Source organism: Vulpes vulpes, chromosome 1 (assembly GCF_048418805.1).
Source record: "Vulpes vulpes isolate BD-2025 chromosome 1, VulVul3, whole genome shotgun sequence".
NCBI classification, from domain to species: domain Eukaryota; kingdom Metazoa; phylum Chordata; class Mammalia; order Carnivora; family Canidae; genus Vulpes; species Vulpes vulpes.
In genome coordinates, this window is record NC_132780.1 from 162,960,927 (window position 1) to 162,984,958 (window position 24,032).

Here is a 24,032-nt window from a genome sequence, read left to right on the forward strand (position 1 = left end):
CCATAATATTATACAAAGTAACTAGGTAGAAATTAGGCAACATATTGAATAAAAAATACTTTTTCTGAATACCAGTGAGGTAAAGTAAAATGACAGCGGTTTGATGGATTTTCAATCCTAAACATGACTTACTGAGCATATTCTTGAAAAGTATGAACTGAATTGCCAAACCTTCTATTTGTGCCAAACCTATTAAGTGCCAAACCTATTAAGATTTTTCAAACAGACTAACAATAAAACTCTATGTATTAAGCTCACTTGTTTTAAGAAGAACCAGTATTGGATAGTATAGGTTGAGTGTATAGTTACAAAGAAGAAGTCACTTACCAAACTCTAAATTAAAAGGAAGATAATTCCAGAAAATACAGTAAAACACATTATTAGTAAGACAGTTCACTTACTGAGAGTCACTGATAAATAGGCCAGGTAACGGGCTAAACTTAAGATTCATTTTTGTGGCCCACGAGGCACAGGGTTTAGAGACAAAGAGGCCAGGGCAAGCATCATTAAAAATACTGTAATAAAAAGCTGGGACCCAAAAGGTTCCCTGTATAAGGATGAAGTAGCAATAACGTCTGTTATAAACGATAGGAAAAATGATCTGTCTCAGGTCTTGGCTTTGGATGGAGTGAAATACACCCCTTTGGTTTTTTACCACAAATCATTTCTCATTTAAGGTTGAAGAGTGAATATTTCTTGGATAGGTTTGAAAAAAGTCAAGAATTCAGCTTAAAACCATTCTTAGTTGATAGGACTTCTGGGCAATTGGCAGGAGTGAATGTTAAATCTCTTTAGACTAAGTCACTTAAAATAAGAGCTTAAAGTATTTTCTCAGTATTTTCTCTCTCAAAAAAGGATGAGCTCACAACAAAAATATAAAAAAGGAGGGCAGAGAAGGAAACAAGCAAGAACTAGGAGAATAGACAGCCCAATAAAACCTACAGAATCTTAATATTTTGAAATCATAGGGACAGAGTATAAAAAGTGTATATGATATGTTTAAATAAATAAAATAAATAATTGAAAATATTTTCAAGAGAAAACATAGTATTAAAATGTTTAAACATATCTGAAAAAAGACTTAAATCCATCTAGCTCTGGAGTATGAACATTGGGATTAAAACTTCAGTGGATATCGCTTCTCGGGCTTTTGCCTAAGATCAAGTGAAAAATTCAGGGGATGTTTAACTGAGCTAAAGAGAATTAATAAATTGAAATAGAAACCAAAGCCATATCTGAATGTAATCTAAAGAGGAAAGATGAATATGGAAGACAGTTAAAAATATAAATATATAAAGAATACTATGAAGTTCTAATATATATCTAATCAAAACCAGAACTGAAGAGAGAAAAAATGGAGTAGGAGCAATATTTAAGCAATTGTGAAAATAGACAAAAAACAAACTAAATTCACAAATCCTAGAAATAGGCTAAATGAAAAAAAAATCTATACCAAGCAACATTATTGTGGAACTGCCAAACACCAAAGACAAAATATCTTAAGAAAGAAAATCTGATAATTTTATTTTTTTAAAGGATATTTATAGTGTTATCTGACTCTTAACAGCAACATGCAGAGTTAGAAGGCATTGGCATCATATGCTGAGAGAACAGTATAACTGTCAATCAGATTTATATACTCAGGATATCTTTCAAGAATATGGGCTATAGGTAGACATTTTCAGACAAAATAAAACTGTAAAATTTGCTGCCAAGAGACACACATTAATATCAATTCTAAAGGATATATTTCAGGGATCCCTGGGTGGCGCAGTGGTTTGGCGCCTGCCTTTGGCCCAGGGCGCGATCCTGGAGACCCGGGATCGAATCCCACGTCGGGCTCCCAGTGCATGGAGCCTGCTTCTCCCTCTGCCTGTGTCTCTGCCTCTCTCTCTCTCTCTCTCTCTGTGACTATCATAAATAAATAAAAGTTAAAAAAAATAAAAATAATAAAAATAAAGGATATATTTCAGTGAAACAAAGATTCTAGAGGGCAGGTCTGATATGCAAGAAGGAAGGATGAGCAAAGATATGGTAACCCATGATTAAATCTGAAGAGACAGAGGCAGGGCAAGATGGCAGAAGAGTAGGGTCCCCACGTCACCTGTCCCCACCAAATTACCTAGATAACCTTCAAATCATCCTCACCAATCTTCCCCGGTGGAAAGGCACTCGCAGGGAGTTGGAGCAGGATCCCTGGAGGGGCAGGGAGGCCCTCAGGCTCCCTGGGACACTAACAGACACCTGCGCCCTGGGGAGAGCACCACACCCCACGTCCGAGCTCCCTAAAGGGCTGCAGCGCGACCCACGGGGCCGGGAGCAGCTCGGAGGCGGCTTGGAGGGAGGCTCTGCGCCGAGGGGGCTGCCTGGCCGGGAGTGCGATTCCAACAGCGCAGGCCTGGGAGCACAGGGCGCCGGGTACACAGCCCAAGATCCCTTGCTCCCCCCGGGACAGGCAGAGGCTGGGAGGGCCCAGGACAGCAAGGACACTCCTGCCTCCTAGTGGCCCCGAGCTGAGCAGATCAGCGGCCCCGCCCTTGGAGCATCCAGGCCCCTGCAGACTGAGAGCAATAGAGTTACTGCAGGAGCTGACTCTAGGGCTGGAGAGCTGACCGCTGCTACTGTTGTTGTTTCTGCAATCATGAAGTCTCTTGAGGCCTTTATGCTTTTTTCTTCATGATTGCAGATTTAGATCTCATCAGGCAGAAATTAAAAATCAATTGAATGAGATGCAATCCAAACTAGAAGTCCTAACGACGAGGGTTAACGAGGTAGAAGAACGAGCGAGTGACATAGAAGACAAGTTGATGGCAAACAGGGAAACTGAGGAAAAAAGAGACAAACAATTAAAAGATCATGAGGCTAGATTAAGGAAAATAAGTGACAGCCTGAGGAAGAAAAACCTACGTTTAATTGCGGTTCCCGAGGGTGCCAAAAGGGCCCGAGGGTCAGAATATGTATTTCAACAAATCAGAGCTGAAAACTTTCCTAATTTGGGAAGGGAAACAGGCATTCAGATCCAGGAAACAGAGAGATCCCCCCTAAAATCAATAAAACCCGTTCAACACCTCAACATTTAATAGTGAAGTTTGCAAATTCCAAAGATAAAGAGAAGATCCTTAAAGCAGCAAGAGGCAAGAGATCCCTAACTTATATGGGGAAATACCAGATTAACAGCAGACCTCTCGGGGAATCCCTGGGTGGCTCAGCGGTTTGGCGCCTGCCTTTGGCCCAGGGCGCAATTCTGGAGTTCCGGGATCGGGTCCCGCGTCAGGCTCCCAGCATGGAGCTTGCTTCTCCCTCCTCCTGTGTCTCTGCCTCTCTCTCTCTCTCTATGTCTGTCATAAATAAATAAATAAATCTTTAACAAAAACAAAACAGCAGACCTATCCACAGAGATCTGGCAGGCCAGAAAGGGCTGGCAGGATATATTCAGGGTCCTACATGAGAAGAACATGCAGCCAAGAATACTTTATCCAGCAAGGCTCTCATTCAGAATAGAAGGAGAGATAAAGAACTTCCAAGATAGGCAGGAACTGAAAGAATATGTGACTACCAAACCGGCTCTGCAAGAAATTTTAAGAGGGACTCTTAAAATTCCTCTTTAAGAGGAAGTCCAATGGAACAATCCACAAAAACAGGGACTGAATAGTTATCATGATGACACTAAACTCATATCTTTCAATAGTAACTCTGAACGTGAACGGGCTTAATGACCCCATCAAAAGGCGCAGGGTTTCAGACTGGATAAAAAAGCAGGACCCATCTATTTTCTGTCTACAAGAGACTCATTTTAGACAGAAGGACACCTACAGCCTGAGAATAAAAGGTTGGAGAACCATTTACCCTTCAAATGGTCCTCAAAAGAAAGCAGGGGTAGCCATCCTTATATCAGATAAAATAAAGTTTATCTCGATGACCGTAGTGAGAGATGAAGAGGGACGCTATATCATACTTAGAGGATCTATCCAACAAGAGGACTTATCAATCATCAATATATATGCTCTGAATTGTTGTGCATGCTGTGGCAACATGATCAGGGTCATGATAAGGGGATGAGGAAAATAAAAGAAAAGTAAAGAGATGGGGACAGGAGGGACACGGGGATGATGTCCAAGCAGTGCCAGCTTTATTCAAGGTTTTACAACATTTTATAGCATGAGCAAAACAAAGCTAAGAAGGTGTCTGTTTTTAGCATGTTTGTGAAACCCTCCAAAGTTCCCCTTTCTCAGCACGCAAGACAGACTCACAGGTGCCAGAAGACCTTGGTAAATAGATAAGCTTGTTGCTCCAAATGTGCATACTAAAAAGGAATATTAGATATGGTAAACAGACCAGCAAGGACAGCACAGACCCTTATTTACATTTATGACCAGGTCAGAATAAGTTGTATCTATTGTGTTATGTGGGCGATCACGTACAAGCGAGCCCTGAGAACCATTGCTCAAGCCCTTTCTCAAGCATCTACCAACTATTCACCCTTTAGGCTCCCGAGCCTTTTGAGTGAATGAGGGACACAAGTCTGGGCCTGGTTTGGTTCAGTTACTCCAGCTAGTCCATGGTCGCCCACACCGAATGTAGGAGCTGCCAAATATATCAATCAATTAATAACCAGAGTTAAGACATACTTAGATAATAATACACTTATACTTGGTGATTTCAATGTAGCGCTTTCTACACTCGATAGGTCTTCTAAGCACAACATCTCCAAAGAAACAAGAGCTTTAAATGATACACTGGACCAGATGGATTTCACAGATATCTACAGAACTTTATATCCAAACGCACCTGAATACACATTCTTCTCAAGTGCACATGGAACTTTCTCCAGAATAGACCACATACTGGGTCACAAATCAGGTCTTAACTGATACCAAAAGATTGGGATCGTCCCCTGCATATTCTCAGACCATAACGCCCTGAAATTAGAGCTAAATCACAAGAAAAAGTTTGGATTTCAAACATGTGGAGGTTAAGGACCATCCTGCTAAAGATGAAAAGGTCAACCAGGAAATTAAGGAAGAACTAAAAAGATTCATGGAAACTAATGAGAATGAAGATACAACCATTCAAAATCTTTGAGGTACAGCAAAAGCAGTCCTAAGGGGGGGAATACATCACAATACAAGCAGCCATCCCAAAACTGGAAAGAACTCAAATTCAAAAGCTAACCTTACAGCTAAAGGAGCTAGACAAAAAACAGCAAATAGATCCTACACCCAGCAGAAGAGAGTTAATAAAGATTTGAGCAGAACTCAATGAAATAGAGACCAGAACTGTGGAACAGATCAACAAAACCAGGAGTTGGTTCTTTGAAGGAATTAATTAGATAAACCATTAGCCAGCCTTATTAAAAAGAAGAGGGAGAAAATCAAATTAATAAAATCATGAATGAGAGAGGAGAGGTCACTACCAACACCAAGGAAATACAAATGATTTTAAAAACATATGAGCAGATATATGCCAATAAATTAGGAAATCTAGAAGAAATGGACGCATTTCTGGAAAACCACAAACTACCAAAACTGGAACTGGAAGAAATAGAAAACCTCAACAGGACAATAACCAGGGAGGAAATTAAAGCAGTCATCAACAACCTCCCAAGACACAAAAGTCCAAGGCCAGATGGCTTCCCAGGGGAATTCTATCAAACTTTTAAAGAAGAAACCATACCTATTCTACTAAATCTGTTTGGAAAGATAGAAAGAGATGGAATACTTCCAAATTCGTTCTATGAGGCCAGCATCACCTTAATTCCAAAACCAGACAAAGACCCCACCAAAAAGGAGAATTATAGACCAATATCCCTGATGAACATGGATGCAAAAATTCTCAACAAGATACTAGCCAATAGGATCCAACAATACATTAAGAAAATTATTCATCATGACCCAGTAGGATTTCTCCCCGGGATACAAGGCTGGTTCAACACTTGTAAAACAATCAGTGTTATTCATCATATCAGCAAGAGAAAAACTAAGAACCATATGATCCTCTCATTAGATGCAGAGAAAGCATTTGACAAAACACAGCATCCATTCCTGATCAAAACCCTCCAGAGTGTAGGGATAGAGGGAACATTCCTCAATAAAAGCCATCTACGAAAAGCCCACAGCAAATATCATTCTCAATGGGGAAGCACTGGGAGCCTTTCCCCTAAGATCAGGAACAAGACAGGGATGTCCACTCTCACCACTGCTATTCACATGGTACTAGAAGTCCTAGGCTCAGCGTTCACACAATAAACAGACATTAAAGGCATTCAAATTGGCAAAGAAGAAGTCAAACTCTCCCTCTTCACCAATGAGATGATACTCTATATAAAAAACCCAAAAGCCGCCACCCCAAGATTTCTAGAACTCGTACAGCAATTTGGCAGTGTGGCAGGATACAAAATCAATGCCCAGAAGTCAGTGGCATTTCTATACACTAGCAATGAGACTGAAGAAAGAGAAATTAAGGAGTCAATCCCATTTACAATCGCACCCAAAAGCATAAGATACCTAGGAATAAACCTAACCAAAGAGGTAAAGGATCTATACCCTAAAAACTATAGAATACTTCTGAAAGAAATTGAGGAAGACACAAAGAGATGGAAAAATATTCCATGCTCATGGATTGGCAGAATTAATATTGTGAAAATGTCAATGTTACCCAGGGCAATTTACACGTTTAATGCAATCCCTATCAAAATACCATGGACTTTCTTCAGAGAGTTAGAACAAATTATTTTAAGATTTGTGTGGAATCAGAAAAGACCCCGAATAGCCAGGGGAATTTTAAAAAAGAAAACCATAGCTGGGGGCATCACAATGCCAGATTTCAGGTTGTACTACAAAGCTGTGGTCATCAAGACAGTGTGGTACTGGCACAAAAACAGACACATAGATCAATGGAACAGAATAGAGAATCCAGAAGTGGACCTTCAACACTATGGTCAGCTAATATTCAACAAAGGAGGAAAGACTATCCATTGGAAAAAAAACAGTCTCTTCAATAAATGGTGCTGGGAAAATTTGACATCCACATGTAGAAGAATGAAACTAGACCACTCTGTTGCACCATACACAAAGATAAAATCAAAATGGATGAAAGATCTAAATGTGAGACAAGATTCCATCAAAATCCTAGAGGAGAACACAGGCAACACCCTTTTTGAACTTGGCCACAGTAACTTCTTTCTAGATACATCCATGAAGGCAAGAGAAACAAAAGCAAAAATGAACTATTGGGACTTCATCAAGATAAGAAGCTTTTGCACAGCAAAAGATACAGTCAAGAAAACTAAAAGACAACCTACAGAATTGGAGAAGATATTTGCAAATGATAAAGGGCTAGTTTCCAAGATCTATAAAGAACTTATTAAACTCAACAGCAAAGAAACAAACAATCCAATCATGAAATGGGCAAAAGTCATGAACAGAAATCTCACAGAGGAATACATCGACATGGCCAACAAGCACATGAGAAAATGCTCTGCATCACTTGCCATCAGGGAAATACAAATCAAAACCACAATGAGATACCACCTCACACCAGTGAGAATGGGGAAAATTAACAAGGCAGGAAACAACAAATGTTGGAGAGGATGCGGAGAAAAGGGAACCCTCTTACACTGTTGGTGGGAATGTGAACTGGTGCAACCACTCTGGAAAACTGTGTGGAGGTTCCTCAAAGAGTTAAAAATAGACCTGCCCTATGACCCAGCAATTGCACTGCTGGAGATTTACCCCAAAGATACAGATGCAATGAAACACCGGGACACCTGCACCCCAATGTTTATAGCAGCAATGCCCACAGTAGCCAAACTGTGGAAGGAGCCTCGGTGTCCATTGAAAGATGAATGGATAAAGAAAATGTGGTTTATGTATACAATGGAATATTACTCAGCCATTAGAAATGACAAATACCCACCATTTGCTTCAACGTGGATGGAACTAGAGGGTATTATGCTGAGTGAAATCAGTCAATCAGAGAAGGACAAACATTATATGGTCTCATTCATTTGAGGAATATAAAAAATAGTGAAAGGGAATAAAGAGGAAAGAAGAAAAAATGAGTGGGAAATATCAGGGATGGAGACAGAACATGAGAGACTCCTAACTCTGGGAAACGAACTAGGGGTGGTGGAAGGGGAGGAGGGTGGGAGGTGGGGGTAACTGGGTGATGGGCACTGAGGGGGGCACTTGATGGGATGAGCATGGGTGTTATTCTATATGTTGGCAAATTGAACACCAATAAAAAATAATTTTATAAAAATAAAAAAATAAAAAATATATCTAAAGGGACATTGATTATATAAACAGTAATTACAATAATATACTGTGTTTTGAGAAATGAAATTAAAATACACAATAACAATATTATACAAGTTGGAAAGTGTTCATTATATTTTAAGCATATTGAAGGTAAGTGTTTTGCTTGGAGACGAGTAAAGCTGTGAATAAATATTATTCTTTCAGAAGTATAAATCTTAAAAAATTTTTGGAAAAAATTAAAAAGGAATATAAATTGTATGAGAGAAGCAAAGAAATGGAATGAGGAAAGTAATACATTTTAAAAGTAGGCACAAAATGAAAGACAAAATACAAATATGGTGGGCCAAACTAAAAGCACAAAAAGACAAAGTAGAAATGCTTTACTTAAAAAACTTTAGTGGATTAAAAAAACAAAATCCAACTATACATTTTTTACAATATCCACATCTTTACATATGTACACAGAAAAGCCAAAAATTTTAAAGGATAAAATATGAAAAGACTAATCAAAAGAAATACAATATATTTATCTTAAGATCAGGAAAAAAATGTGAGTTTTAAAGTAAAAATAAGAATTACTACAGTTAAAGAGAATTACTTATAATAATGAAAACTTCAATTCTTGAAGAAAATATAAGAAAAATAGATTTTTATGTGTCTAATAACAGCCCCAAAATACATAAAGTAACTTTACAGAAAAGCAAGAATAAACAGTCAATTCCACAATCACAGTAGAGATTTTAACAAAATATTCTCAGGAATTGATAGACCAAGTAAATCAAAAATAATAGGATTTGAAGACCTGAATAGTATAATTTAAAAGTTTCCTCAAATGGGCAGAGGAGAGAGAGAGGGAGAGAATAAAAGAATCTCAGACTCTAACAACTGCATAATATATATCCCATTTCAGCACAAATAAATTATTTAGGAAAACTCCACATTCTGGGCTCCAAAGAAAGTCACAACAAATTTTCAGGGAGTTGATATCTTAACAATGTTCTCTAACCACAACACAATTATAATAATAAAAAATTAGATAAATATAACTAGAGAAACACTATATGTATTATATTCTGAAATATACTTTTATTTTTAATATTTATTTATTTATTTTAGAGAGAGTGAGAGAGCATGAGTGGAGGGGCAGAGGGAGAGGAAGAGAGAATCTCAAGCAGATTTCAAGCTAAGGGGAGGGCTTGATGGAGGGTTCCACGTGGGACTTGATCTCACAGCCTTGAGATCATCATGACCTGAGCTGAAACCAAGAGTTGGAAGCTCAACCAACTGTGCCACCCAGGCACTCCCTGAAATATACTCTTAAGTAACTCATAGGTCAAAGAAGAAATCTTTATGAAAATTAGAAGATACTTAGAGTGCTTCTAAAACTGTTAAATAGACAAATGCATGTAGAAAGACATTTATATTGTGTGTATTAAAATGAAGAAATGATATAAATGAATGAACTAAACATCTAATACAAGAAGTTAGTAAAGAAAAAATAATAAATCCAAAGGAAGTATAAGGAAGGGAATAATTCAGATAAAGGCAGAAGATAATGTAATAGGAAATTAATGTACAATAGAGAGAATTCATAAAACAAAAAGTGGGGAAAAAGCTGCCTGAAAATAAATAGCAAAGAATATGGTTCTATGCTTAGAGCACTTATGTACTTATATACTACATGTGCAAGTGTAATATGGAATACCACCTTGGAATATAATTTGGCATATCTGCTGTAGTTGAAGATGAACATAGCCTACAACCTACAGTGCTAGTCCTACGTATCTATAACCCAGAAACTATTGGGACTGTGTACCTGGAAACAGCTGCAGAAATCTTCATCGAAGTACTTTCTATAATTAAAAGGTATTAAATTGTGAAAATATATAAACAACACAACAAACATTGAAAATAAAGTGGACAAGTTATAGTATAGGCATACAATAAAGTATTATGGAGTATCTAAAATTAATGAATCACAGCTATATGCAGTAACATTGACAAATCTCGAACATAATGTTGATCTAAAAGCAACTCAGAGTAATAAGTACTATGTTATATAAAATTAAGCATGTAAAATTAAACAGCCTAAGATTATGGGTAAATAGCGGATGAAAAAAGAAAGACTAGTAGAAATCTTATACCATCAGAGGGCAGGATGTTAAGAAATATGACAGAGAAAGGAAATATCAAGAATTGAGAGAGAAAAACAAAAATAAAATATCTTTAGTTGTGAACTTGGAGAAGCAAGTAGAAGATGAACACTAAAGAAACTGACATGGAATTCAAAACCTGTCATATTCTGTGTCCATTCTAACATTTATATTTCAGAACATTCCTTTCTAAAATAAACCCTCCCTTGTATGCAGCTGAGGCTAATTAGTATCCACTACTTGGGATTTGTTTCTCTCCTTTTCCCTTTATTCATGTTGCACCTTTCCCACCGAATGCTTTCCTTCCTTCCCCCTCATCCAAATTATGCGTATTATTCAAGGCAGAGCTAAAGTTTCCCCCTGCTACAAGAAGTTTTCATTGATCGTTTTCTACTCTAAAGTGCTATATAGACTTTTTAGTCCATAAGTTCAGTTTGACAATTATTTGTAGTGAAGTATCCAATTACTAAGGAGTCAGATTTCAGTTTTAAACATTCAGATGAAACAAGGAATTTGGAAGCAAATAAAAAAAAGACAGATGACTTGTAGAGAAAATAGCTGTCTTAAAACCCATGTATGCATGAGTCAGTGTCACTTGAGCTCTTGTAATGGGACTCTAAATGTACTGATGAGCCTTCTGGTCTCCCTAGAGGACACATATGGTTCATGAACTTTACTCCATTATCTAAAGCCCTATTATAAGGTCAACCAAAATTCTCTTTGGTTTTCACTATTTGACAACCCAGCTATCTAGACCACTGAATACCAACTTTGAATTTAACATATTCCTGTAAAAAGATTCCAATATCAAGAAGCAATTAATAATGAGATCAACAATGTCAATGTTATTCCAAAGAGGAAGACTTCAATGAGAGGCTACATTAACTCTATTTAATTAATTCTGAGTTGGGCAATTTTGAGTGGAAGGAATTCAGCTTGCATCCTATGAATCTGCCTATGAGGTGAGTGGGGTTAGGTGAACTCTGAATCCCGAAGGAAAGGGAGAATGTATGCAATTTCATGGAATTAAAAGCAGCAGAACTACATGACACTAATATGTCCAGCTCTCACAGTTTGAGATGAAAATTCAAAATTATTTAAATTCAAAGTTTAGAACTTGCATCTTGCCCTCAGCTACAGCCCCCCCCCCCTTTTTTTCTAACTTAATTGACCAAACCTCCAAAATACAAAAAATCCCAGGGGCTTATTTAGTGAGTTTTTAGTTTTAGAAAAACTGTCTCAGGATCTAATGGAATAGGAAACATCTGATAAGTAAATACGGGCAAGTCCCATCTCCTGATTACTGTGGAGATTGTTGTTGAGTAGTTGCCTCAAAACAGTATCTGGGCTGCCTTTTTATTACTGCTCCCCTAAGAAATCTTCTTAGACATCTTTTCCTAATCACCCCTTCCATCAAATTTTAATAGCACAAACCTACTGTATATCTGCTTATATACTGTATGTATATTTGTGCTTTATCCACAAGCAGTAAGCATAACTATTTAAATTCAATATAGGGATAAGTACAAATTTCAAGTTAAACTCTAAATAAAAAATCAAAAAGCTGTTAACACTTAATTTTGAACTATATTCACCAACTAACTTTAAATTTAACTTATTTACTTAGGTAAATTTCAAAGTATCAAGTTATCTATTTAAAGTAACAATTTATATGAAAACATCCTCTTTACACCGAGAGCCCAGCTATCTCAACTTGGGCGGTTGACTGATGGCAAGCTGACTCGCTGAGTTGCGGACTCCTGGACTGATTCCACTGCTCAAAAGTTGCCAGTAGTGGCGTGGCAGGCTGCCTTCTGAAGGAGCAGGTGGTGGGAATGAAGGGGGAATAGAGCAGAGCGATGCTCCCTGGCTTGGTCTGTGTAGTTCATAGCCCAAGCCTTGTCTGTAGTGCTGTGGCCTTACAAAAATATGTAGAGGAGCCAGATTTGGCCATCCAGTCATAGTTTGTTGACCACTAACCAAATCATTAATTTTTTTAAAAAGATTTTTTATTTATTCATTTGCGAAAGACAGAAAGAGCGAATAAAAGCACAAGCCAGGGAGAGGGTCTGAAGGATAGAGAGAAGCAGACTCCCTGCTGAGCGAGGAGCCCACTGCGGGGCTTGATTCCAGGACCCCAGGATCATGACCTGAGAAGAAGGCAGATGGTTAACTGACTGAACCACCCAGGAGACCTCTAAATCATTAATTTTTAGGCAGCCCGGGTGGCTCAGCAGTTTAGTGCTGCCTTTGGCCCAGGCATCCTGGGGACCCAGGATCGAGTCCCACGTTGGGCTCCCTGCATGGGGCCTGCTTCTCCCTGTCTGTGTCTCTGCCTCTGTGTGTGTGTGTGTGTGTGTGTGTGTGTGTCTCATGAATAAATAAATAAAATCTTAAAAATAAGTAAATAAAAATAAATCATTAATTTTTAAGAGAATAAATAAATCTAGTAAGTTGAAATTTTACTTATATGAAATTGCCCCATTGCCCATTATATTGCATCAATGAAGTGTTTTCTTGCTGTCGTACAATTGTTTCCTATTTGCTGGGACCTTTTTTTGTATCTGCTGATGGAAGTATTTCTACTTTAGAAACAAAACTCTCTGCAGGTAGATGAAGAGCAACGTTTTCTTGAAGTTTCCCATATCCTAAGTGGAAGCAGAATCCTGGATGCTTCTTTTAAGTGGGAAAAGAGACAGCATATTTTGGAGACAGCATATCTTTATCTAAATTATGAATAGCAATTTATGAAGGGCAGGTGTCTTCATCTGGTAAGCCCATGCCTACACATCTGAGGATCTTTAAGGCAGTTCAAAGATGTCACGGGATGAGAATTGTTTCAGCATATGCTTCCCTGGCAGGATCCAGACTAATTTAAGGCTGAGACTTCAGAAGTGCATGCTTGGTGAGGAAATGAGTTGGGCTGGGATTTAGAAATCCATTACTACTGTATCTTATCTGCTGGACATAGTCTGAACTAAAGCACTTAAAAAAGAGGCTAGCTGCAGGGAATCTTTCACCTGGAACAAAAAGCCCAGTTCAGCTTCCTGGCATGTCTTCAATTCAATCATTTAGTCATTGAATGAATATTTATTTGGTGCCTACTATGTGCTAGTCTCTATTCTGCACCTTGAAGATAGTATAGTGCATAAGACAAAGACCTTGCCTTCTCTGTGCTCACATTCCTACAGACAAAACAGATAATATACAAAACTTAATCAGATAGATAATTGCAGGTTAAAATAAGAAAAATAGTAGTATAAGTAAGTAGGAGTGGCTTGTGCATAAGATAATCAGAATTGAGTCTACATATTGATATATGCTTGAGCCTATATTACCTGAGGAGCTGTGATTTGGGTGGTCAGAGCATAATAAGTGAAGGGCTGCAAGACTAGTGGAAACCAACATGTCAATAAGCTTGGAATATATTTGTAGAAATAATACAGTGGTTTAATCTATCAAAGTGATTGCTTTTGAAAATAGGAGAGAAGGTAAAGTGTTGAAATATAGGCATTAGTGAAAGCAAGTTATACAAGTACAATATTGATAATTTGGGGGTCTAATAAAATTCAGAAGTGTTTGAAAGCTGTTCCTAATCGATGTACTATAATACCTAGAATAAATTAGGGGAAAAAAGAATTGGGATTTTGTGGAAACCCAAATCCTGAAATATCTTTTTAAAATATAGTTCATTACTGGGGCACCTGTGTGGTGCAATCAGTTATGCATCCAACTTTTGGTTTCTGCTCAGGTCATGATCTCAGAGTGGTGGGATCACGCCCCTTGTCTGGCTCCACACTTAGTATGGAGTCTGCTTGATATTCTCTTTCCCTCTCCCTCTGCCCCTCCTGCTCATGCTGTCTCTCCCTCTAAAATAAACTATATGCATAGTTCATGACTATAACTGCATATATCAAATTGAACCAAGCTGACTTACCTTATTAAGAATTGTTTATAATTAGAACATTAATTTTTTTAATTAAATGAATGCCTACAGAGTGCTTTTAAAGCTGGTTCTAGGGAGGCCTGGGTGGCTCACCAGTTGAGCGTCTGCCTTTGACTCAGGGAGTGATCCTGGGGTCTGGGATAGAGTCCCACATCAGGCTCCTTGCAAGGAGTCTGCTTCTCCCTCTGACTGTGTCTCTGCCTCTCTCTCTGTGTCTCTCATGAATAAATAAAATCTTTAAAAAGAAGCTGGTTCTAAGACATTGACATAGGTTCCCTAAATATTGTTTATATGTAATATTAATAATTTACTTAGCAAATCCCGTCTCAAAAGGTGTGGATTAAAACCCTACATCTTGGTCTTAAATATCACAAATCTTTATGAGATTATGCTGATTGAGGTTAGTCTAAATTTATGAAGTTTTCTTGTTTCTATTTTGGTCACTTCCTTGAATCACAGTCTGTCAGGAGCCAGATCAGGAACTCCAGAGGCTTGCAATAGCCCAGAAACAGAAAGGCTGATGTTTCAGGAGGTAATGCATGCCAACATTTTGAGTTTAAAACTCACCATAAGTGATGTTTTCATATTATGGGATTCAGAGAAATGATCACAGAGCCCTCATAGATGAAGCAGAGATTCCTATGTTCATCTTGTCAAAGTCCAGTTTTTAATTAAATTATGCTGCAATTCTACAAAACTGAGAATTTTTTTGTGGCTTCTGTTTTATATTTGATATAGTATATAGAAGGAAAAAAGTTGTCATCTTATTTATTTACTTTTTTTAGGGTAAGCAATGATTTCATATATGAATATACTGTGAAATGATTATCACAGTCAAGTACATTAACACATCTATCACTTCACATATGTACAATTTTTTGTGTGTGGTGAGAATATTTAGTGTCTACTTTCCTAACAAATTTCGAGAAGACAATACAGTATTAACCTATAGCAATGTATAGGTTAACCATTAACCATAGTTGCTATACATTAGATCTCCAGAAGCTATTCATTCTGCATAACTGAAGCTTTGTACACTTTAACCAACATTTCCCCCACCCCCTGCCCTCCACAGTCACCATTCTGCTCTCTGGTTCTATGAGTTTGACTTTTTTAGATTCCACATATAAGTAAAATCATACAGTATTTGTCTTTCTGTGTCTGGCTTATTTTACTAAGCATAGTGTCCTCCAGATTCATATATATTGTCACAAATGACAAGAGTGTGACATTCTCTGTATCCATTCATCTGTTGACAGACACTAAGGTTGATTCCATGTCATGTGTATTGGCTATTATTATTATGAATAATGCTACAATGAACATGGGAGAAGAGGGGCCGATATCTCTGAGATTCTGAATTCATTTTCTTTGGATATATATACCCAGAAGTGAAATTTGCTGGATCATATAGTAGTTCTATCTTTAATTTTTTGAAAACCATCAATACTGTTTTCATTAATGGCTGTAGCAAGTTACATTCCCACAGTGCACAAGGATTCCTTTTTCTCCATATCCTCACCAATACTTGTTGTCTCTTGAAAACTTTTAAAGGTTCTGATCTTGTGAATTTGGAAATTCCTCTGGGATATGAGGAGGCAATTTTGCAGAGGTTGGAAAGAGAAGAAAGCAGTCTAACTAGGGACCAAGAAGAAACATTGAGAATTACAGGCAGATCGGGAATAATTCTGGATTGCATCAACTGATTATATTAAAAACAAAAACGTGCCTAGCTGCTTTTAAATAAGTTCGAATTTCCAGGCTTTGATGAATTTCATTCGAAAGTACTGAAAATACTTGCAATATGATTATATAATCAATTCTAGTAATTATATGGAGTTGTGGGTCAAGAAAGAGGCAGGAGAATATAAGAGATGAACAAACTTCAAATTTTCAAAATTTAGGAAGATAGATTCTGGCTAGAAATAATGTGGGTTTCACATAAATGCTCAGTAAAATACTAGAACTGTATATTAGGCAGATGGCTTGTGAAAACTGATAAAGGGGTTCACTGGAAACATGAATTTTCTAAGAGAAAGTCATATTAACCAAATTAACTTTATTTCCTTTTAAAAATACCAAAAATACAGTGCATTTGGGGCATTTGGAAGATTCTCCATGAGTACATTGTGGGCATATGGACATTAATTGTGAAGTTGATTCATGGTCTTGATTAAAGGGTTCAGATAACTGTCTTTAGCTCTGCATATTTACTATTTCATCAACAACTTTATTGAAGATAAACACACCATGCTTAGTACATCTGGACACAACAGAATTAGGAGGGTGGTTAACATGCTAAGTGGCAAAATAAGAAATTTTTAAAAGAGCATGATAGAAATAATGAGGTAAAAATGGTAGCTAATAAAGTAACAAAATTCTGCATTGAACTAATAAAAAAAATCAATCATAGAGCATAGACCTTAATTAATTTGGGGCATAAAAACTATGTAGTCACTGCTTTTAGCATAAGTTCATGCTGACAGGCAGGCTAAGAACATTGCTTTTTTTTTTCATTTTGCTTATTCTTCTAATAAGTCTGTCCCTATTAAGAGATTGCTCTTTAGAAAGGAAAAATGGTTGTAACAATGCACAGTGGTACTGGCTTGGCAGGAATCTGCCAGCCTGGTTTAGGCTGATTAAGGGACCCAGCCTGTGGCTGGAAAAGGAATTGGTAAAGGATTTACAAAATAGGACATTTGTCCAAGTCCTGAGGTCCAATGTTTGAAGCTGGGGTTGGCAAAATACAGCCTACAGGTCAAATCCAGCCCACCACCTGTTTTTGTACAACTGGTGAGCTAGAATGGTTTTTACATATTTAAATAGTTAGGGGGGAAAATCAACGAAGAATAGTACTTCATGTTATTGAAAATTATATGAAATTCAAATTAAAGTGTCCATAAAGTTTTATTGAAATACATTCACCACATTTTGCCATTCAATATTCTTCTACTTCACTCTGAATTTCTCTAGAGCATTCTCTTTTTGTACTACATATTTGATGAAAACCTCATTAAGGTATGTTTGTGCTTTTAAAGAATTTATTTACTTATTCACTAGAGACACACACACAGAGAGAGGCAGAGACGTAGGCAGAGGGAGTACCAGGCTCCCCCATGGGGAGCCCTACGTGGGACTTATCCCAGAACCTGGGGATTATACCCTGAGCCGAACGAAGGCAGACGTTCAACCACTGAGCCACCCAGGTACCCCTATACTTGTGCTTTATAAAAATATATTTTTAAAATACATTTAAAACCAGTACTACTATCACATTTTAACACAACAAAATTACATATCTATCGAAATAACTGGGCACAGAGAGGAATTTCCTTTAAGTCCTACTCCTTAAAAACAAGATTCTGTTGAGTATAACTATAATAATTTGTGATTACAGAATTTATGTTTCTAGTTTCCAGTTTCATAAACTAGTTTTATTTTGGAGAATATTTTAGGTAAAAATCCTCAGTTCTTTATATATACTTCAAAATTTTGTCTTATAAATTATGTTTGTCCATATGATAAATGTAGCTATTAAAGAGAAAAAAGGACAACTTGAGTTATAACTTATAAAGTTACTAAACTGTATAAAGAATATAATACAAAAATATCAAAAAAAAAAAATCAGGCACTCTGACCTTGTCTTCTGTATCTCTCTTTCACTTTAAAGAATGCTTGTGATTACACTGAGCCCACCTGGATCATCCAGTGTACACGCCCCATTTCAAGGTCAGCTAAGTAGCGACCTTAATTCCATTTGTAACTTTAATCCCCCTCTGTCATGTAACATAACACATTTGTAGGTCCCAGGGATCAGGACAGGGATATCTTGAGGAGAGGGGTATTATTCTGATTATCACACTATTATTAACCTCATTCTGCTTGAGACATACATTGTTCCATAAATATTCCAAGCACAACTCAGTTAGAACTCTTGTTCTAGCTATTCTTCTTCCAAGGATGTTCTGTGCCATATTCATGCTTCACTAACTCCTTCACCTCCTTCTCAATGAATCTTCTTTTGCATCCTACTTAACATTACAGCCTACCCAACCTCTCTCTTCTGATTGCTGTGCACTGACTACATTCTAATTCTGTGTTTTTCTTGCTATTTTTTACATTTATCATTTATTATCTTTCTCCTTCTAGTTGAGTGGGATATTTGTTTGTTTTATTTACTAGATAGACCCAAACCTGGAAAAAACACTTGTTACACAGCAGTACTCAATAAATTTCTGCTGAATGAATCAAAGAATGTTTTATTACTAGAAACCCTAAATTACTCTGAAATAAGTTGTGACTGTGACATCACGATTACAAAGTCCATGGCTACCCTAAAATCAGGTAAAATATTTCTGATTATTCCTGCCACATGCTGTATATTTCAATGGAAAAAGATTACTGTGTTCATGGCAGGCATTTAATATATTGGACTCACCACCAAAGCAATTACTCAGCTTTGTAATTAAGTAGGGCATGTATGTGCTTGCTTTTTTGGTGGGCATAAATCACTGTCTACCAATTAAGCTATGCAAGTCACTTTTTATTTTTTCAAAATTCATTAATATTTTAATCAAAGCTACCATTTAGCTGAGAATATTGAACATTTGCCCCTCTGGAGATTGTTCTAGGTCTCATATAGAACCAAGAAAGACATTGGTGAGGAGTGGGCTGAGGGGACAGTATCTAGTATTCTATTTTAGGTCTACCAGCAGGTGGCTGTAAAACTTCTATGCTCTGTAACCACCTCTCCTCTTCAATTCCAGCGATTGTCTATCTGCTGGGATGCAAGGACCTCCTACAAGGGTTCCCGTAACTGAAAGTACAGCTTTGGAAGGGTTCTTTCTTATCATCTTCAGACCCATAGACCTCTCTCTTGCTTCTACCTATCAAACCGGGAGAATCTCTTTTTAAACTTTTCATATCTCTTTACACATTCTATGTCTGCAAATCTCTTTCTCCCTTTTTCATCCTCTTAAAATGTACTCATTTCTTCTAAGAGCTTAGACTTTGGAAAGCAAAAAACAATGACTGCATGTTGTTTCTGCTTTTCACCCTGTCATAGAGCTTCCTGAGGGCATAAACAGCAGGCTACTTCTGAGAGAGAAAAGGGGGAAAATAGAAAAGGAGAAAATATAAACAATACTATCTAAAATGATACCAATGTGATTTTTAAAGCTACCTTTTCTCAGGTGAAGAACATTGTCTCAGAGTGGTTATTATGTTCTCTTCCTGTGTTTTCTGCTAAGTGATTTTTGTATAAAATGTGTGACTTTAGATACATTGGGCAGGGATTAAAAATTATTTTTTTAAATCCATAAATATTTTTGCAATCAGATGATCTTTATAAAATAGTTACTATTTTGAGTGGCACTAATTATAAAGCCTTAGTTATATACAAGATCAGAGCCATATTAAAAAAATAAACCATATAATTTAAGATTAGCTTTACTCAAGTATTCTACAAATATAAGAATGCAGTTGAGAGTCAAAACTACTTGAGGATTTAAAATATTTTTCTGTACTGGGAGTTTCCCTCTACCTACTTTATTGAAAACATGTTTTTAACTCTTTTTATGTAGTTATTAGAAAACTTTTCTTTGAGACATTTATTTGAAAAAAGGAATCACTTTTCTTCAAGTAAGATGTACCTTTTTAGGTAACGGAGAAAAGTAGTTTCCTCTCTTTTCAAAAGGCCATAACTAATCATTCCTTTTTTTTTTTTTTTTAATTTTTATTGTGGTAAAATATATATACCTAAATTTGTTATTTTAACCATTCTGGTATACACTTCAGTAGTTTTAAGTATACCCATGATGTTATAAGACCATGGCCACTATCTGTTTCCAAAATGTTTTTATCACCCCAACCAGAACTCTGTAACCATTACATAATCTTTCTGCTCCCGGCCTCTGTTAACTACTGAGGTTTCCATCTTTATAAATTTGCTTATTTTAGATATTTTATGTAAGTGGAATCTTACAACATTTTTCCTATTGTTACTGGATTATTTCACTTGGCAATACTGTTTTCAAGGTTCATCCATATTGTAGCATGTGTTAGAAATTGATTCCTTTTTATAGGTGAGTAACATTCCATTCTACATAAACACTATATTTTCTTTTTCTATGTATCTGTTCATAGACAATTGGGCTTTTTTCACATTTTGACTATTGTGAATAATACTGCAATGAAGATTGATGTAAAACTATCTGTTTGGGTCCCTGCTGTCCATTCTTCGGGATATACACCCAGGAGTGGAATTGCTTGATCATATGCTAATGTATGTTGAGCTTTTTGAGGAATTGCCAATATTTCCTACAGTATCTGCACCATTTTCTTTTTTTTCTGCACCATTTTCATTCCAGCCAGCAATACATGTGGATTCCAATTTCTTCACAATCTTTTCAACACTTATTTTTCATATTTCATCTTGTTTTGTTTTTATTAAAGGCCATTCTAATAGGTGTGATGTAGTATCTCCTAGTTTTGACTTCCATTTCCACAGTGACTAATGATGTTGAGCATCTTTTTATGTGCTCATTAGCTATTTGTGTATCTTCTTAGGAGAAATGTCTATTAAGTCCTCTGCCCATTTAAAACAATATACTTTATTATTTAGAGCAGCTTTAAGGCTACAGCAAGATTGAAGAGAAGATTCAAAGATTTTCCAGATACTCTTTACCCCAACATATATTCAGCCTCCCCAAATAACAAAATTTCACACCAGAGTGGAATATTTGTTACAATAAATGAGCCAACACTGACATCTTTATCATTCAAAGTCCGTAGTTTATATTATGTCCATGTTTGGTAGTGTGCATTCTATGAGTTGTGATAAATGTATAGACATTTATCCACCATTATAGTATCATACAGAATAGGTTCACTGCCCCGAAAGTTCTCTGTGCTTTGCCTGTTTATTCCATCCTTTCCCCCAACAACCACAGATACATTTATTATCCCCATAGTTTTGCCTTTTCCAGAATGTCATATAGTTGGAATCATATAGTATGTAGACTGTTCAGATTGGCTTCTTTCACTTAATAATATGAATTTAAAGTTCCTCCGTGTCTTTTCACGGCTTGATATCTCACTTCCTTTTAGCACTGAATATTTGATTATTTGGATATCCATAGTTTATTTGTCCTTTATCCTCCTGAAGGACATCTTAGTAGCTTCCAAGTTTTAGCAATTATGAATAAAGTTCCTATGAGCATTCGCATACTTGTTTTTGTGAGGACATAAATTTTCAAGTCCTATGAGTAAATGTCATAAAGCACAATTGCTAGATCATATAATAAAAGTATATTTAGTGTTCCAAAGTGGCTGTACCATTTTGCAATCCTACAAGTAGGGAATGAATTTTCTTCATGTGTCTCTTACAAATATTTTGTTAGATTTATATTTAAGCATTTTGCTTTTTGGGGGGAACTAATGTAAATAGTACTGTGTTTTTAATTTTAAATTCCACATGCTCATTAATGGTATATAGGAAAGTTATTGACTTTTGTATATTAACTCTGTATTCTGGAACTTTGCTATAATTGCTTATTCATCAGTTCTAGGAGGTTTTTCTTTTTTAGCAATTCTTTCAAATTTCCTACATAGACAATAAAATCATCTGCAAATAAAAACCGATTTATATTTCTCCTAATCTATATGTCTTTTACTTCCTTTTCTTATTTTATTGCATCAGCTAGGGCTAACAGTATGATGTTGAAAGATAGTTGTGAGATAGGACATCCTTGCTTTGTTCCTAGGCTTAGTAGAAATGCTTCTTACCAAGCATCCTTGCTTTGTTCCTGGCCTTAGTGGAAAAGCTTTCTTACCATTAAGTATGATGTTAGCTGTAGGTTTTTTGTAGATATTCTCATAGGTATCTGAAGTTATCCATTTCAATCTTTAAAAATAAACCCTGTAATTTTTTATGCTATTCTCTTTATCCTATGATTATTTTTGCCTAATCAGTACTATTACAAAGGACTTTGAGGTGTACCTACTATTAAAAATTCAGATTCCTACAACCCCTGCCACTACCTGTCTCCTTTCTCCTTACTATCCCATGGAAACACATTAAGATTTTTCTTGCAACAAATCTATCCTAACCCTCTGCTTTCTTATAATTGACTTACCTCACTTCCCATCTCCCTGAAAATGAATTGCTACAATAATGCTTTCTTTATAGTATCCCACTTCTTAAAGCTTAAAAGCTTACGGTATGTTAAAACAATGATTCTTCATCAATATCATTATTCCATGTAAATAACAACACTTTTAACTATATTGTCAGTGGTGTAGTGACCAGAAAACAAGCAGAGTGTAGATGTCATATATATTGACTCAGTTCATAATTTCAAGCAGTATTGCATAATACCTGCTAATGTTCCTTCATGACAATCTCACCATAGTAGGTAATTTTTTTTAACCAGAATGACTAGGTTTGGATAGAAATAAATGGCTAAGATGCAAAAGAGAAGAGACACAGTTGTCATGTAAGATGTGGTCTTAGTGTCTCTTTATCTCTTTTCTATTCTTAAAGAATGACTATATGCCCACTCTTTTTATAGGTTACAGCATGTAAGAAAAAAAAGAGATCATAATTGAGATTAAAAATTCAGTATGTGAAAGAAGTGTGAGAATTATTTTAATACATTAAATTCCATAAAGATAGAATTCATGGGAAATAGTTTGGCATTAAGGCAATTCTGAGTGTATGTCTTTACAACAACTAACCTCTCAGCTAGTACTTCAGGGCATGTGTTTAGACATTTGACCCTTGGTATGGTTTCTTTTGAGAATATTGCCTCTCAAAGCCTTCCCCAAGGAATCTCCTTTTTTTTTACCTTCATCTTCTCTGGTGCTGATGATGGCAGTAGTCCCAGGGAGCTTTTGTTTTGCTTCCAGGGATCTGTGACTCTCACTGCCTCTATGAGAAAACTCTCTTAGGACCTCACACCCACCTTCAGCACTAGGCTTGCCAGAACTGGAGCTGTGTCATCTCTTAAAGGAATATGCCCCTTTCTTGCCTTGACATTTGGTTACTCTTGTTGTATCTATTAGATATCATGGAATAAATCAAGATAAAGCATGCTAATAAACATAAATTTCTTTAAAACTGTAATAACTTTTACTGAACTGTTGTTTAAATTATTCCCATATCAGATGCAAAAACGATAGCAATTAACTCTAAGGCATAATAACTTCCAGCTTCTTCTGAAAAGGAGCATATTCAAGCTGTTGTTACATGCTAAGGGCCATTTCCCTAAAAACTGGGGGATTGTTATGCTGTATATCTGTAATTACACTGCTTCCACAAAACATTTCTCCATAGATCCAAGAAGTAGTACTCCATCTGGAAACTTAGTCATTTCAAATTTATTATATCTGCTAATTGTTATTGTATAGGTCCTCTAGATATAATTTTAGGGATTCCAAAAAGCATTTTGCTAATGATTAACTATGAACATTTCTGTTCATTATGTGTTACCAAATCATGCCATCTCTGTCTTTTAATTTTATAATTACTTGGAGAAATACATTACTGAATAATACAGGTGGATCTTAATTTAAGCAAACAACCTGAAGATTTATATATGAATAAGTTAGAGTGTGACTACCTATTTTACAGAAATGAAATAAAATTATCTTAGATCAGGGGTTTGTAAACTACCA